The 15078-nt window shown below is 38.6% G+C and overlaps 1 protein-coding gene and 1 non-coding gene across 3 annotated transcripts in view; one reads left to right on the forward strand and one right to left on the reverse strand.

Moving 5' to 3' along the window:
* The window catches only part of WDR70 (WD repeat domain 70), a 290555-nt gene that overhangs the window by 250596 nt on the left and 24881 nt on the right, over positions 1–15078 (reverse strand). The window lies entirely within an intron of this gene.
* Positions 5635–5776, forward strand: LOC113930070. The gene has a single exon (XR_003522440.1). It is a non-coding gene; the product is annotated as a small nucleolar RNA SNORA67 (small nucleolar RNA).

Raw genomic sequence — 15078 nt, forward strand, 5'->3', positions numbered from 1 at the left:
AAAGAGGCTATCCTTAACCTTCCTGCCATTAAGCCTTATTGTATAACTACTGACTTAAAAAGCTTAAAGATACCCAAAAAAAAACCCCTGTAAATACAATACTGTCAAATCATAAAAGAATATTTATAATTTTTCTGCATTATTTTTTAAAAAAATGATTATTCCAGCATTATTCTCAACCTAAACCTCACTTGTTCCAATTTATAGAAGACATTGTTTATAAGATTTTTTTTTCCTTCCACTGTAGACAGGAGACAGTGCAAATAAAATGGATTTTTGCCAAAAGCCAAAATGTCTCTATTGCCCCCTAGTGCCCATTTAAAGAATGAAGGCCTTCACATGTTTGCAGCTTGGAAACGGTAAGGAGCACATTCACTGGGTTTTGGAATAGAGCTTCTAGCATCCTCTGCTGACAGAATCTTGCAGGTGTAATTAAATTGTTCTGTTTTAAGGAACATTAATTTCCTCTGAAGTTAAGATCATTAAGTTTCCTCACATTTTTTTAAGGCTCTTCTTCCCACTCAGCTGCAATTAAATTAAAATTGGTCATTAATCAAATATGGTAATTATAAAGCCCTGCAATTCTGAGTGCTTATTATGTGTCAATCTCTATCTTGTGTTTACTTAAATCATCTCATTCTCATATCAACTTCTGAGAACTAAAAGAACTTTTACCCACTGTTAATTCTTCAACCTTTCCCTATGCATGAAGGAAAGAGATGGACTGATACAGGTGGTTGGCAATGACCAAGGCCAAGGGGATGAGAAGCCTCAGACCAAAAGTCAAAGAAGCACAGTGGTGGCCCAAACTTGGGACTCTTCACCACAGAACGTGCCAACCAGGGAGTCAGAGAAAGTTCATGGAAGGGGCACCTGGGTGGCTCAGTTGGTTAAGCGACTGCCTTCGGCTCAGGTCATGATCCTGGAGTCCCGGGATTAAGTCCCGCATCGGGCTCCCTATTCAGCAGGGAGTCTGCTTCTCCTCCTGACCCTCTTCCCTCTCGTGCTCTCTGTCTCTCATTCTCTCTCAAATAAATAAATAAAATCTTTAAAAAAAAAAAAAAGAAAGAAAGTTCATGGAAAACAGGTGCTCACATCTAGCCTTTAGCTACTGTAATAAAAATGTAACTTTCAGTTTTCTGCAGTAACAGGAAAGAAGATAGCAAGGCTAATAAAAATCCTCAATAATCCCAAAATCTCAAGAAAAAAAAACAAAATCTTGCCATTTGCAATGACGTGAATGGAACTAGAGGGTATTATGCTAAGCGAAATAAGTCAATCAGAGAAAGACATGTATCATATGATCTCACTGATATGAGGAATTTTTGATCTCAGGAAACAGGGTTGCTGGAGTGGTGGGGGTTGGGAGGGATGGGGTGGCTGGGTGATAGACATTGGGGAGGATATGTGCTATGGTGAGCGCTGTGAATTGTGTAAGACTGATGAATCACAGACCTGTACCTCTGAAACAAATAATACAATATATGTTAAAAAAAAAATAGTAGGAAGGGAAAAACGAAAGGGGGGAAATTGGAGGGGGAGACGAACCATGAGAGACTATGGACTCTGAGAAACAAACTGAGGGTTCAAGGGCGCCTGGGTGGCTCAGTTGGTTGGGCGACTGCCTTTGGCTCATGTCATGATCCTGGAGACCCTGGATCAAGTCCCGCATCGGGCTCCCTGCTCAGCGGGGAGCCTGCTTCTCCCTCTAACCCTCCCCCCTCTCATGTGCTCTCTCTCTCTCTCATTCTCGCTCTCTCAAATAAATAAATAAATCTTAAAAAAAAAAAACTGAGGGTTCTAGAGGGGAGGGGGTGGGGGGATGGGTGAGCCTGGTGATGGGTATTAAGGAGGGCATGTACTGCATGGAGCACTGGGTGTTATATGCAAACAATGAATTATGGAACACTCCATCAAAAACTAATGATGTAATGTATGGTGATTAACATAATAAAATTAAATTTAAAGAAATAAATAATCCCAAAGTCTCCACTTAACTATTAGTTACAACCTTTTTTACTTTTAAAAAAGTCAGAATCAGGCACAATAGATACGATTTAAAAATTATTTTTTACCTCTTTTCTCTGACCCTACCAATTCGAATTTTTCTTCATTAAACTCAAAGAAAAATAATAATAAATCTTCAAATACTAAATACTTCTAATTAGTTAACAATTGGTGTAGTTTGTCAAAGTTGAGTAATGGTTTGCATACTGTTTTCATTTGCATTCTATTTGAAAGAACAATTCCATTACCACTGTAGGTAAGTAAAATGGAATAAAGGAAGAAAAAAGCGAGCTTGTCATCAAAAGAATTATGATATACAACATTAACATTTCCATTCCAGTGACCTTAACAGTAGTAACACTAGACCAACTGCTAACCAGCAACTGAAGTAAACTGAATATAAAAAAATAACAAAAATTAATCATAACCAGGTGGTATAGTTTTTACTGTACCTCCTAATTATGTTCTCTCATAATTTTCCCTCCAATTATACAGCTACCAATAACTCATTCTTTAAAAGTTTTGTGACTAGAAGGGGGCACAAAGAACTATTTGGGTGATGGAAATGTCCTACATGTTGTTTTGGATGGTACCTAAACACAAAATATACAATCATCAACACTCACCAAATGAACCCTTAAGATCTGTGAACATTATCATATATAAATTATATCTCAATAAAAACAATCACAATCCCTTTTTGTCAGACTGTTTTAAGAAGAGAAAACTATAACTTTTTTTGCCTCACTTGACAGGTAGGTTCATAAGTAGTTACAATCTATGCAATTAAATTAACTAATATCATTTGACTCATAGAGCACCTCCTACAGTTATTAAACTATTATATAACTAAATTGTATATTCAGATAAAAAAATAAATTGTAAACTTAGGAGAAGGCAAATATAATGGTTCTTCCAGAAATAGGTATCTTTATACATTTCTATATTCGTATTTCCTGATTCCTTGATCCCTACTTCCATTTTCCATGTAAAAACTAAGGATTGCTAAGTCACAAAGAGAGAACACTCTCAAATGTCATAAAATGAACTGTTCAATTATAAAAGCTAAATACACTCAATCCACTTGACAAATATTTACTCTGTATGTACTGTATAAAGACACGCCAGAGGTTTTAAGAGTTTTTAAAAATTACTGAACCATTTATATACAAGTCCCTATACTTGAGATCATTACAAATGATTGCAAAGTGGAGGGAGAGGAGTTAAGACAAGCACATATATAATGAATTAACAAGGAAAGTAGTTTGTGTTTGCTATGGAAGGCAGAAACCAAGCCTGGGAAGTAAAACATGCAGTTGGCATCTGGAGAGGTTGCATGGAAGAAATCACAGTTGAAATGGTCCCTAAAGGCTGGACAGAATTTTAACAAGCAGGAACTAGAGGATTGGGAAGGATGCATTAAATTTTGACCAGTACCAACTCAAAACTCTATTACGGAGAATTAATGGGCAAACAGGAACTGGTAGGGTCTGATACATTTAAAAATCAGACCTTCCAGGGGCACCTGGGTGGCTCAGTCGTTAAGCATCTGCCTTCAGCTCAGGTCATGATCCCAGGGTTCTGGGATGAAGCCCTGCATCAGGCTCCCTGCTCAGCGGGGAGCCTGCTTCTCCCTCTCCCACTCCCCCTGCTTGTGTTCCCTCTCTCGCTGTCTCTCTCTGTGTCAAATAAATAAATAAAATCTTAAAAAAAAAATCAGACCTTCCATATGTTAGCCTATACTGATGAAAAATTAGATATGTCCTTAAGAAATATATCCTGAATTACTGATACAACCAGTGCTAAATGGGAACTGAATTATATGCCAGGTGTAGAAAATAATAAAAGAGAGCGGGAAGGAGGTAAAACTCCTCTTAAAAAATGATAATCATAAGACAAACCATAAGAGACTCTTAATCTCAGGAAACAAACTGAGGGTTGCTGGAGTGGTGGGGGGTGGGAGGGATGGGGTGGCTGGGTGATAGACATTGGGGAGGATATGTGCTATGGTGAGCACTGTGAATTGTGTAAGACTGTTGAACCACAGACCTGTACCTCTGAAACAATACATTATATGTTAAAAAAAAAAAAAAGATAGTAGGAAGGGAAAAATGAAGCGGGGGAAATCGGAGGGGGAGACGAACCGTGAAAGACTATGGACTCTGAGAAACAAACTGAGGGTTTTAGAGGGGAGGGGGGAGGGAGGAGGGAGGATTGGTTAGCCTGGTGATGGGTATTAAGGAGGGCATGTATTTAATGGAGCACTGGGTGTTATACACAAACAATGAATCATGGAACACTACATCAAAAACTAATGATGTAATGTATGGTGATTAACATAACATAGTAAAATAAAATTTAAAAAAAAATGAAAGAAATACCAGAAGGAAAGCAACAGAAGAGGGAAATACATTTAAATATAATCAGAAAATTTTATTTTATTTTTTTTAAAGATTTTATTTATTTATCTGAGAGAGAGAGAATGAGAGACAGAGAGCATAAGAGGGAAGAGGGTCAGAGGGAGAAGCAGACTCCCTGCTGAGCAGGGAGCCCGATGTGGGACTCGATCCTGGGACTCCAGGATCATGACCTGAGCCGAAGGCAGTCGCTTAACCAACTGAGCCACCCAGGCGCCCCAGAAAAATTTATTTTAAAAAATGATAATCATAAACACAACTGAGGAGGGGAGCCTGGGTGACTCAGTTGGTTAAGCATCTGCCTTCAACTCAGGTTGTGATGCCAGGGTCCTGGGATCAAGTCTCGCATCCAGCTCCCTGCTCAGCAGAGTCGGCTTCTCCCACTCCCTCTGCCCCTCCCCACTGCTCGTGCTTGTGCTCGCTCTCTCTCTCTGATAAATAAAATCTTTAAAAACACACATACACAACTGAGGAAAAATTGCTAATTTTGTTTACAGGTATAACTTGCTTCACTGAAGAAGCATATATCCCTAAATTGAAGCATTTCTTTTTTTAAGATTTTATTTATTTATTTGAGAAAGAGAGAGTGTGTGAGGGTCAGAGGGAGAAGCAGACTCCCCACTGAGCAGGGAGGCCACTGCAGGGCTGGATCCCTGGACTCTGGGATCATGACCTGAGCCGAAGGCAGAAGCACAACCGAATGAGTCACCCAGGCGCCCTACATTGAAGCATTTAAAATACACTTTCTCGGGGTGCCTGGGTGGCTCAGTCGTTAAGCATCTGCCTTCGGCTCAGGTCATGATCCCAGCGTCCTAGGATCGAGCCCCGCATCCGGGTTCCTGCTCAGCAGGGAGCCTGCTACTCCCTCGCCCTCTGCCCGCTGCTCCCCTACTTGTGCACTTGCTCTTTCTCTCTCTCTCTCTGTCAAATAAATAAAATTTAAAAAAAAAATTAAAAAATAGGGGTGCCTGGGTGGCTCAGATGGTTAAGCGTCTGCCTTCGGCTCAGGTCATGATCCCAGGGTCATGGGATCAAGCCCCACATCGGGCTCCTGGCTCAGCGAGGAGCCTGCTTCTCCCTCTGCCTCTCCCTGCTCATGCTTTCTCTCTCTGTCTCTGTGTCTCAAACGAATAAAATCTTTAAAAAATTTTAAAAAATTAAAAATTAAAAAATAAAATGTACTTTCTCTGTTAAGGAAGCCTTCTATAAAATCCAAGATGATTCCCTCTCCAAAGGGCCTGCTGACGCCCCTCTTCAGGAAGTAGCAACTTGGACTAAAATCTGGCATGCCTTACGTTGTTGGAGAAGAGGGGGTGTTTGCTTTCTTTGTGTTCCTTTGGCTGCCTACACAGATACTTCAAACTCTTTTGGATAGACTGTGTCCTTTTCTCATTCACACACTGAAGTTGTCCTCTCTCTTGACCTAGGCCAGAGCATTGATGTGCAGCAGGTTTCTTTAGTCATCAACTATGACCTTCCCACCAACAGGGAAAACTATATCCACAGAATCAGTCATGCTGGCCAATTTGGCTGTAAGACTGAGGCTATCAGGGTGACAGAAGGAGACAAGAAGACTCTTCGAGATATCAAAACCTTCTACAACACCTCCAGTGAGGAGATGCCCCTCAGTGCTGCTGACCTTATCTGAGCAGCTGTCCTCCTACCTAGCCCTACTCAGGGTTTGGCCGGGGGGTGCTGAAGAGGAGCAGGAGGGGGGAGGGAAGGGAGCCAAGGGATGGACATCTTGTCATTTTTCTTTTCTCCTTTGAATAAATGTCACTTTTTGAGGCAAAAAATAAAAATATGTATTTTAAATTATTTTTAAAAAATAAAAAAAGGAATCCTGTAAAGTTTTTTAAAGTCCATTTCCTTTTTTTTAAAGAATTTTATTTATTTATTTGACAGAGAGAGACACAGCGAGACAGGGAACACAAACAGGGGGAGTGGAAGAGGAGGGAGAAGCAGGCTTCCTGCTGAGCAGGGAGCCCAATGTGGGGCTTGATCCCAGGACCCTGGGATCATGACCTGAGCCGAAGGCAGACGTTTAACAACTGAGCCACCCAGGTGTCCCTTAAAAAGTCCATTTCTATAACTCCATTTCCCTTACGAGTATTTCAATGATTCTCTGTATAAATGAACCTGACAAATATCTAGATGAACTTGACTATTTATTATCTTAGGGCTAGCCTTGGGACTAGTTTTAGGGATTCTTTCTTTAACAAAATGAACCAAAAAGACTACAACTCATTTCTTAAGAAAAAATAGTACAACTAAACTAAAAAAAAAAAAAAATCAAATGAAATTCATGCATGCTAATATAGTAACCAATCCCAAGAGTTTAAAGATTGCATTAGTACCCACAAATTTTACATCTTCTGTTCCTTTGGAGAACAGTAGCTATATGTTTAAAGTAAACAAAATAAAATCAAGTAAGTCTATATCATACAATAGTAAAGGACTATTCACAATGGCTGAAATTTTTTTCTAAAAAGTAAATAATTTGCCATTACTATAACCGAAAGCACCAAACACTGAATATAAATTTATGCTCACTACAGAGTTGCTAAATGGCTCCCCCCACTCCGTATCATCCATCCTTTCTAAATGGAAGCACTGAATTTTAGCTACAATCCTAGCTTCCTAAAGTAAATATTATATTTCCCATGTAAAAGATTAAGTTCAAAATCAGTAGCCTTCTTTATCCCTTCTGCATTCCTGCTGACAAAAATGCAAAAATCATGGCTACAGTTTGAGCGTACATCTTGAAGCCCAAATTATTGAGGATGGCAAAACAAAAGGACGGAAGCAAGCCAATCTGTGGTACCCTGGACCCACAAACTAGTTCCGGTCCATTTAGCTGTTGATTGCATTTATGTTTCTTTTTTTTTTATTACGTTAATCACCATACATTACATCATTAGTTTTTGATGTAGCGATAGAAAGAAAAGACTTCTATCTCATTTAAGCCATTGTTATTTTCCATTTTGTCAGCAGCAGCCAAATTACATAATACAGTAGTCCTCCCTTAACAAGGTTTCATTTTCCAGTTTCATTACCCGCTGTCAACCAAGTTCAGAAGGTCAATTGTAGCCTAACACACTGTAGCACCAATGCCTATGTCATTCACCTCACTTCACCTCGTCACATAGGCATTTTATCACCTCACATCATCACAAGTATTTCAATAGAGACCATATTCACCTCTTATTACAGTATATCGTTATAACTGTTCTATTTTTATCATTAGCTGTTGTTCATCTCTTACTGTGCGTAATTTATAAACTAAACTTTATCACAGACATATACGTATAGGAAAAAACATAGTATACACAGGGTTTGGTACCATCTCTGGTTTCAGGAATCCACTGGGGATTTTGGAATGCATCCCCCACAGATAAGGGGGGACTGCTGTAAGGTACTAACTGATAGATAGGTCGGCCCCTTAAAACGGGCTCACAGTCCAATTCCACAGCTTCCAAGTTAAGGGAGGTAGCATAATAATGTTAAAAGCGTAGAGGGCCTGGGTTTAAATAGCAACTCTATCACTTAATAGCTACGTAAGTGAGCAAATAAGCAAACTGGGCAAATAATTTAACCTCTGTGGGGGGAAAAATGAGAAATATTTACTGATTTTTAATGGTTCTTATTTACTTAAATTCTTTTTTGTACTGAAAAGCTTTATACTGTTATTTATATTCAGACATATCTTCCACTAAGTTTACTCCTAATTCACTGTTGTTGTTCCTGTTGTAAAACAGGTATCTTTTTTTCATTAACCCTTTAAATTGCATACAAAAAAATAAAATAAAAATAAACTGACTACTATAAATTATTTTGTTATAAATGTTTTGATTAGTTCTTTTTTATTTTAGGTAGAGTCACACTAAATACAATAATCTCACTTCTTCCTAATATGCAATTTTGATTACTTCAATTTGACTTGTTTAATTGGCAAAAATGTCTCAAATAATAATGCAACAGTTACCATGTTTTATTCTAGATTTTAAAGGGAATACCTCTAATGCTCCTTAATTATTTATAATACTGACTGCTGGCAGGAAACATGAATGAATTATTTAATAAGGTATTAAAAAGTTTCCTTTTAGTTTCATTTTTAGATGTTTTTATTAGAAATTACATTAAAAAATTTTTATTTTTTTGTTACATATATAAATAGATGACCATGACATCAAATAACATTCTAAGGGTTCCAAATACATTCATTCACTCATTGAATCATCTACAAAATTCCAGTTGAGTATTTTATTAGCCCCATTTTACAGAGGAGGAAAGAAAGATACAAGAGAGGCTAAGTAACGTGCCCAAAGTCACACAGCTTGAAAGTGAAAGCTCCATGTGGCTCCAAAATCCACTCTCTTAAACACTACTCTATATTGTTTCCCTGTATCTATATGTTACTTCTTTTTACTGCCTGGATTACTATTATAATACTCCAGTTAACAGTGGAAGCTGGGAGACAATCTAAGTGGCTACTGCTGTTGGAGTGATACTGGATTCACTAAGGTGGTAGTAAAAGAGATGGACAGAAAAGGAGCGATCTGGCTGGAGATAGAGCTAATGAGACTTGTAACGAATTGATGTGGGGCAGGAGGGAAAGAGAGTAACCAATGATGGTGACCAGGTTTTGTGACCTACCCATTAGCAAATATTTAGAACTCTGCTTCCTATGTTTTATGTTAATGTTATGTTCTTGCTTTTCTATTTTCCTTCATTCTTCCTAATTTATGCTTTCTTATAGCATTTCACTTCATTAAATTCTTTTTGGGACAAGGTAAGATAGGAATTTATTCACAGTACTTAAGATTTATTTTATATTTATGTTCAATATTATTCTGTTTGGAGTTTTTTCTCTATCTGTTGTAATTTTTTTCCTTTCTTCTTTTTTAGTTTTTTATTTAAATTCAATTTAGTTAAAATAGAGTGTATTATTAGTTTCAGGGGTAGAATTTAGTGATCCATCAGTTGTAGTAACACCAAGTGCCCTCCTTAATGCCCATCACCCTATCTATTCTAATTTTTAAGTTAAGATCTTAATTGGCTTATAATGAAGGAATGTTAACTGAATGTAACTCCATTATTTGTTTCTAATCACAGGCACAACTTATGATCAATATGGAAACTAGAAAAGAATAGAAAGGTATAAGGCAGGGGAAAAAAAAAACACATTATCTTCATTCCCACAATCCAGAAACAAGCAAATACTTTTTTCCATGCATGTGTATCATTTAAATTTTTGAAATCATATTGTCTAGACAGTTTTACATCATTCCCTAGTGCTACTGAAAGCTCTTATTAAACATGTTCAATGACTGCATAATATTGTATAACTAAACAATTTACTTGTCCTTCCTCCTGTTACTAGACATGTATTCACGTTATTTCTAATTCTTCTAATTATTTCACATGTCTGTTATTTTCAAACATTTTTAGACATGAAAACTTTCTGACAAGAGGAAGCTCTCAGCAAGCCCAACATAACATAAACCTAAAATTTATTTATATTTTGCCTTTAAGAGTCAGAACAAATTTCACTTTCTGCAAAGTCCGCTTATTAGAAATACATGAAGTGCACTTAAGACAAGAAGTCAGTTTCCTGGTACCACCAGTGATATGGACATGCTCTTATCAGTTCCCTCAAATGGAAATAGATAGGAGATTCAATGCCCCAACCCACCACTCCCATGGAACACATTCTGAAAATCATTATTATAAATAGTACTGTGATAACTATCTTTGGGCATAAAGCTTTTTCCAAATTTCCTCAGGTTAGAATCCCAGAAGTAATATTACTGAGATTAAAGGAAATAAGATTTTTAAGGCTCTCAATACTTGGTAATATAGTTTCAATAATTAAAACAACTGTCAGAGCTACTGGCTCAACTCCTAAACTATTTACCTGTTCATAGTCCTTCACAAACCATGATGGTTATGATTTAATAGGTATAATTCAAGATAAGCATAAAAAGACCTAAAACTGGGTATGATACAAAAGGCCAGGCATTTACCATCTCTCTCATGTCAAAAGCAACGAACAGTAACACTTCTAAAGAAAATCAACCACCACATATTATGGAAGAAATACTTTTTGCAAAATAATAATCAAAATAAATGTTATTTCTAAGTTATTTGGGGGAAAGAATATTCTTACAAGTCTTTTTTTTTTTTTTTAAGATTTTATTTATTTGACAGAGAGAGAGAGACAGCGAGAAAGGGAACACAAGCAGAGGAGTGGGAGAGGGAGAAGCAGGCTCCTGGCTGAGCAGGGAGCCTGATGCGGGGCTCAATCCCAGGACCCCAGGACCATGACCTGAGCCAAAGGCGGACACTTAACAACTGAGCCATCCAAGCGCCCCTCTTACAAGCCTTATACGAAAACAAAATGGCCTCGCTGTCACAGAGAAACAAGGCAGCAACACCATATCCTTCTTTTTGAGAAACGTTACTCTGTAAGCAATATCCCATGTCCTTAAATACCCACGATACATGATACAGGTCAAAACTTACAGAGGTACCCTAATATAGTTAAATTATTTAAGTAAGCAGCCACAGCAGATTGGGAAGAGGCAGTGCAACAGGTGAACTGGGAAGAGGCTTACCTGTGGAGCCTTTTGTTACAACACAGATTGCAGGTGTTGGGGCAGGATCCACCCCAGTCCTACTGAATCCATCTCCAGATAACAAAGCGAAGCATATATATTTTTTAATTGTACCAAAGGTGATTCTTACATTCATACTAAGAACCACTGGGTTAAAAAAAAAAAAAAAAAAAAGGTTATTTTAAAAATATTTTTCCATTGAAAGGGGAACCCTCCTACACTGTTGGTGGGAATGCAAGCTGGTGCAGCCACTCTGGAAAACAGTATGGAGGTTCCTCAAAAAGTTGAAAATAGAGCTCCTCTATGACCCAGCAATTGCACTACTGGGTATATACCCCAAAGATACAAATGGAGTGATCCAAAGGGGTATGTGCACCCTAATGTTTATAGCAGCAATGTCCACAATAGCCAAACTATGGAAAGAGCCTAGATGTCCATCAACAGATGAATGGATAAAGAAGATGTGGTATGTATATACAATGGAATATTTTTTTTTTAAGATTTTATTTATTTATTTTGACAGAGAGACAGCGAAAGAGGGAACACAAGCAGGGGGAGTGGGAAAGGGAGAAGCAGGCTTCCCAGCGAGCAGAGAGCCCGACATGGGGCTCAATCCCAGGACCCTGGGATCATGACCTGAGCCGAAGGCAGACGCTTAATGACTGAGCCACCCAGGAGCCCCTATACAGTGGAATATTATGCAGCCATCAAAAATGAAATCTTGCCATTTGCCACGATGTGGATGGAACTAGAGGGTATTATGCTAAGCAAAATAAGTCAATCAGAGAAAGACAATTACCATATGATCTCACTGATATGAGGAATTTTTTTTAAAGACTTTATTTATTTATTTGACAGAGAGAGAGACAGCAAGAGAAGGAATACAAGCAGGGGGAGTGGGAGAGGGAGAAGCAGGCTTCCCACTGAGCAGGGAGCCCGATGTGGGGCTCGATCCCAGGGTTCTGGGATCATGACCTGAGCCTAAGGCAGATGCTTAACAAATGAACCACCCAGGTGCCCCTGATATGAGGAATTTGAGAAACAAGACAGAGGATCATTGGGGAAGGGATGGAAAAATGAAACAAGATGGAACCAGAGAGGGAGACAAACCATAAGAGATTCTTAATCTCGGGAAACAAACAGGGTTGTTGAGTGGAGGGGGTGGGAGGGATGGTGTGGCTGGGTGATGGACACTGGGGAGGGTATGTGCTATGGTGAGTGCTGTGAATTGTGTAAGACTGATGAATCACAGACCTGTACCCCTAAAACAAATAATACATTATATGTTAATGAAAAAAAAGAAAAAAAATTTTTTCCATTAATTCAATAATACCTATTGAAATATTTAGCCAGTCAAATATGTGAGCTTGACTGCCTTCCTCCTAAGTAGAATCTCTCTCTAAAATGCCACAGTGCAGGGTGCCTGGGTAGCTCAGTGGGTTAAGCGTCTGCCTTCAGCTCAGGTCATGATCCCTGGGTCCTGGGATCGAGCCCCACATTGGGCTCCCTGCTCAGTGGAGAGCCTGCTTCTCCCTCTGCCTACCGCTCCCCCTGCTTGTGCTCTCTCTGTCAAATAAAGACATAAAATATTTAAAAATAAAAAAAAATAAAAGGCCACAGTGCTTTATAAGTTTCTGAGCAACAAAATAAATTGTATTCAAGAATCCCCAGATGGAGTCCTGACTGCTGTGGTAGTTTATTTTCCCTCATTTAGGGACTGAGTACTATTATTTGCAATGTGACTCGTGTTACAAATAGTTTAATCTTAAAGCAGTGAGGAAAAGGGATTGAACAGAAGATCCTAAAGGCAAAGAGACAAGCTAAGTGGCTTCAACAAAAGTTTAAGTGGAAGAAAATAAAAGCCTGAGGTTGATCTTAGAAGTTGAATTTAGAATACTGTTGGAGCTTAAATGTGGACATGTTTCATAAGTCATTAGAAAGCTGGGTCTGAAGTTCAAACGAGATGGGGCAATGCTTCCAGCTGCTCTCAGTGAAGAGGAGTCATGAGGACAAGAAAATGTAGGAGACTCTACCCAGGCCAAACATGAAATGACACGGCAAGCAAGGACAGATCCTCAGGGAATGCTTATGGTTGGGGAAATGTGAGGAAATATGAAATAGTAAGAGACTCTAGCAGAAATGTAAGCATCATCAGAGCAGGGACTTGTTGGCTTTATTCATTGCTGTATCCCCAACACCTGGAAAGTACCTGACTCATAAAAAGTGCTAAATAGGGGCGCCTGGGTGGCTCAGTCGTTAAGCGTCTGCCTTCAGCTCAGGTCATGATCCCAGAGTCCTAGGATCGAGTACCGCATCGGGCTCCTTGCTACGCGGAGAGCCTGCTTCTCCTTCTGCCTGCCACTCCCCCTGCTTGTGCTTGCTCTCTGTCTCTCTCTCCCTCTCTCTCTGACAAATAAAATCTTTAAAAAAAAAAAAAGTGCTAAATAATTATCTATTGAATAAACAGAGAGGCAGCAAACCAACAGTATATATAAATGGCAAAGAAAGAGTTTCAAGAAAGAAAAAATCAATGCTGTCCAATATTGCAGAGGTACAGAATGAGAACAGAAAAATGGCCTTTGGATTAGGATATTTTGATTTTGCCAGTGAGGATCTGTGGGAGGACAGTTTCAGTGAAATTATAAGGGCAAAAACTGACAAAGATTTCAGGAGAAAATGTGGTGACAAAGCAGAGGTGGTAATACAGATACTACTTTTGAAACATATGGCGAGAAAGAGGAAATTGTACAGTAGCTTTGAGGGAAAACTGAATTAAAGGAAGATTTTAGTATGTTTGCAAGCTTAAAGCCAAGAGCTGGTAGAAAGAAAAGGGCTGAAGACACAAAAGGAAATAAAAGCACAAAAGATTATTGGTGATGAAACGAAGCATGGGAGAAAAAAGGAGAGGAGGGACAATTCTGATATATCCCAAACTGTGAAAATATTAACTAGCATTCTGATACATAAAACAATCTCCTATAATTTTGTTTAGCATTACCCCAAACTGATTGCCTGAAGGAACTAAATTCAGTTTCTGAATCAATAAATTACTAGGTCCTAAGTCTAACCAACCATTAAAAACAAGATTCCTTCAAAACCCAGAAATACTTGAACTCAATGTTGACACACAGGCCAAACACTGCTATGCAAATAATCTAAAATAAATCATGCTAATTTGTCTGTCTAGATCCCACAACATTCACATTCAAGATGGTAATAGCAGCTTTCCCTTGCCTATGATCCCTAACTCCAGAAGGCTGCCAATATCCCACATATCAAATACAAGCAGTAGAAAAGTTTTCACTCAGAACCTAAAAAAACACCCTAAGGTTGCTACCCATCTACTACTATTAAACCACAGTCTAAAAACTGAACAACTCCATTCAAGGCCAATATAATTTATCCAAATCTAAGAAGGCCACTGCAAAGCCACATTCACAACATTTCCAAATTTCCAAACTATCTACTTCACTCACCATCTCTGCCCTAGCCCTGGAAATGCTGGTTATGATATACATCCAAAAGAGAAACAGAAGGAGAATTGTAATAGACGTAAGGAATCTCCCACTCCTGTTTTGTCTCCCAAAGTTTTAGTTAATCCATTAACAATGCTAATAAACTTCATCAATTAGTGCATACTTTAAAATTAAGGCTGTTATTGGAACATTCATCAACAGCCTTGCTTTTCATATTATTTCATCAGCATTTTCTTTTACTATGTTTACAAAAAAAGGCACACCCATAAAAAGACAATTTTCTTTCAAAAGACTCAATGCATATAATCTTATTTAAAAAAACACACACACACAGAAAACAGGGGCTCCTGGTTGCCTCAGTCAGTTAAGCGTCTGACTCTTGGTTTTGGCTCGGGTCATGATCTCAGGGTCCTGGGATCGAGCTCCACAACGGGCCCCCTGCTCAGAGGGGAGCCTGCTTCTCCTCCTCTCTCTGCCCTCCCCCACGCTCATGCTTGCTTGCTCTCTCTCACACACTCTCTCCCTTTCTAATAAATAAAATCTTAAAAAAAAAAAAACAGG

The sequence above is a fragment of the Zalophus californianus genome, chromosome 5 (assembly GCF_009762305.2).
Source record: "Zalophus californianus isolate mZalCal1 chromosome 5, mZalCal1.pri.v2, whole genome shotgun sequence".
Lineage (NCBI taxonomy): Eukaryota > Metazoa > Chordata > Mammalia > Carnivora > Otariidae > Zalophus > Zalophus californianus.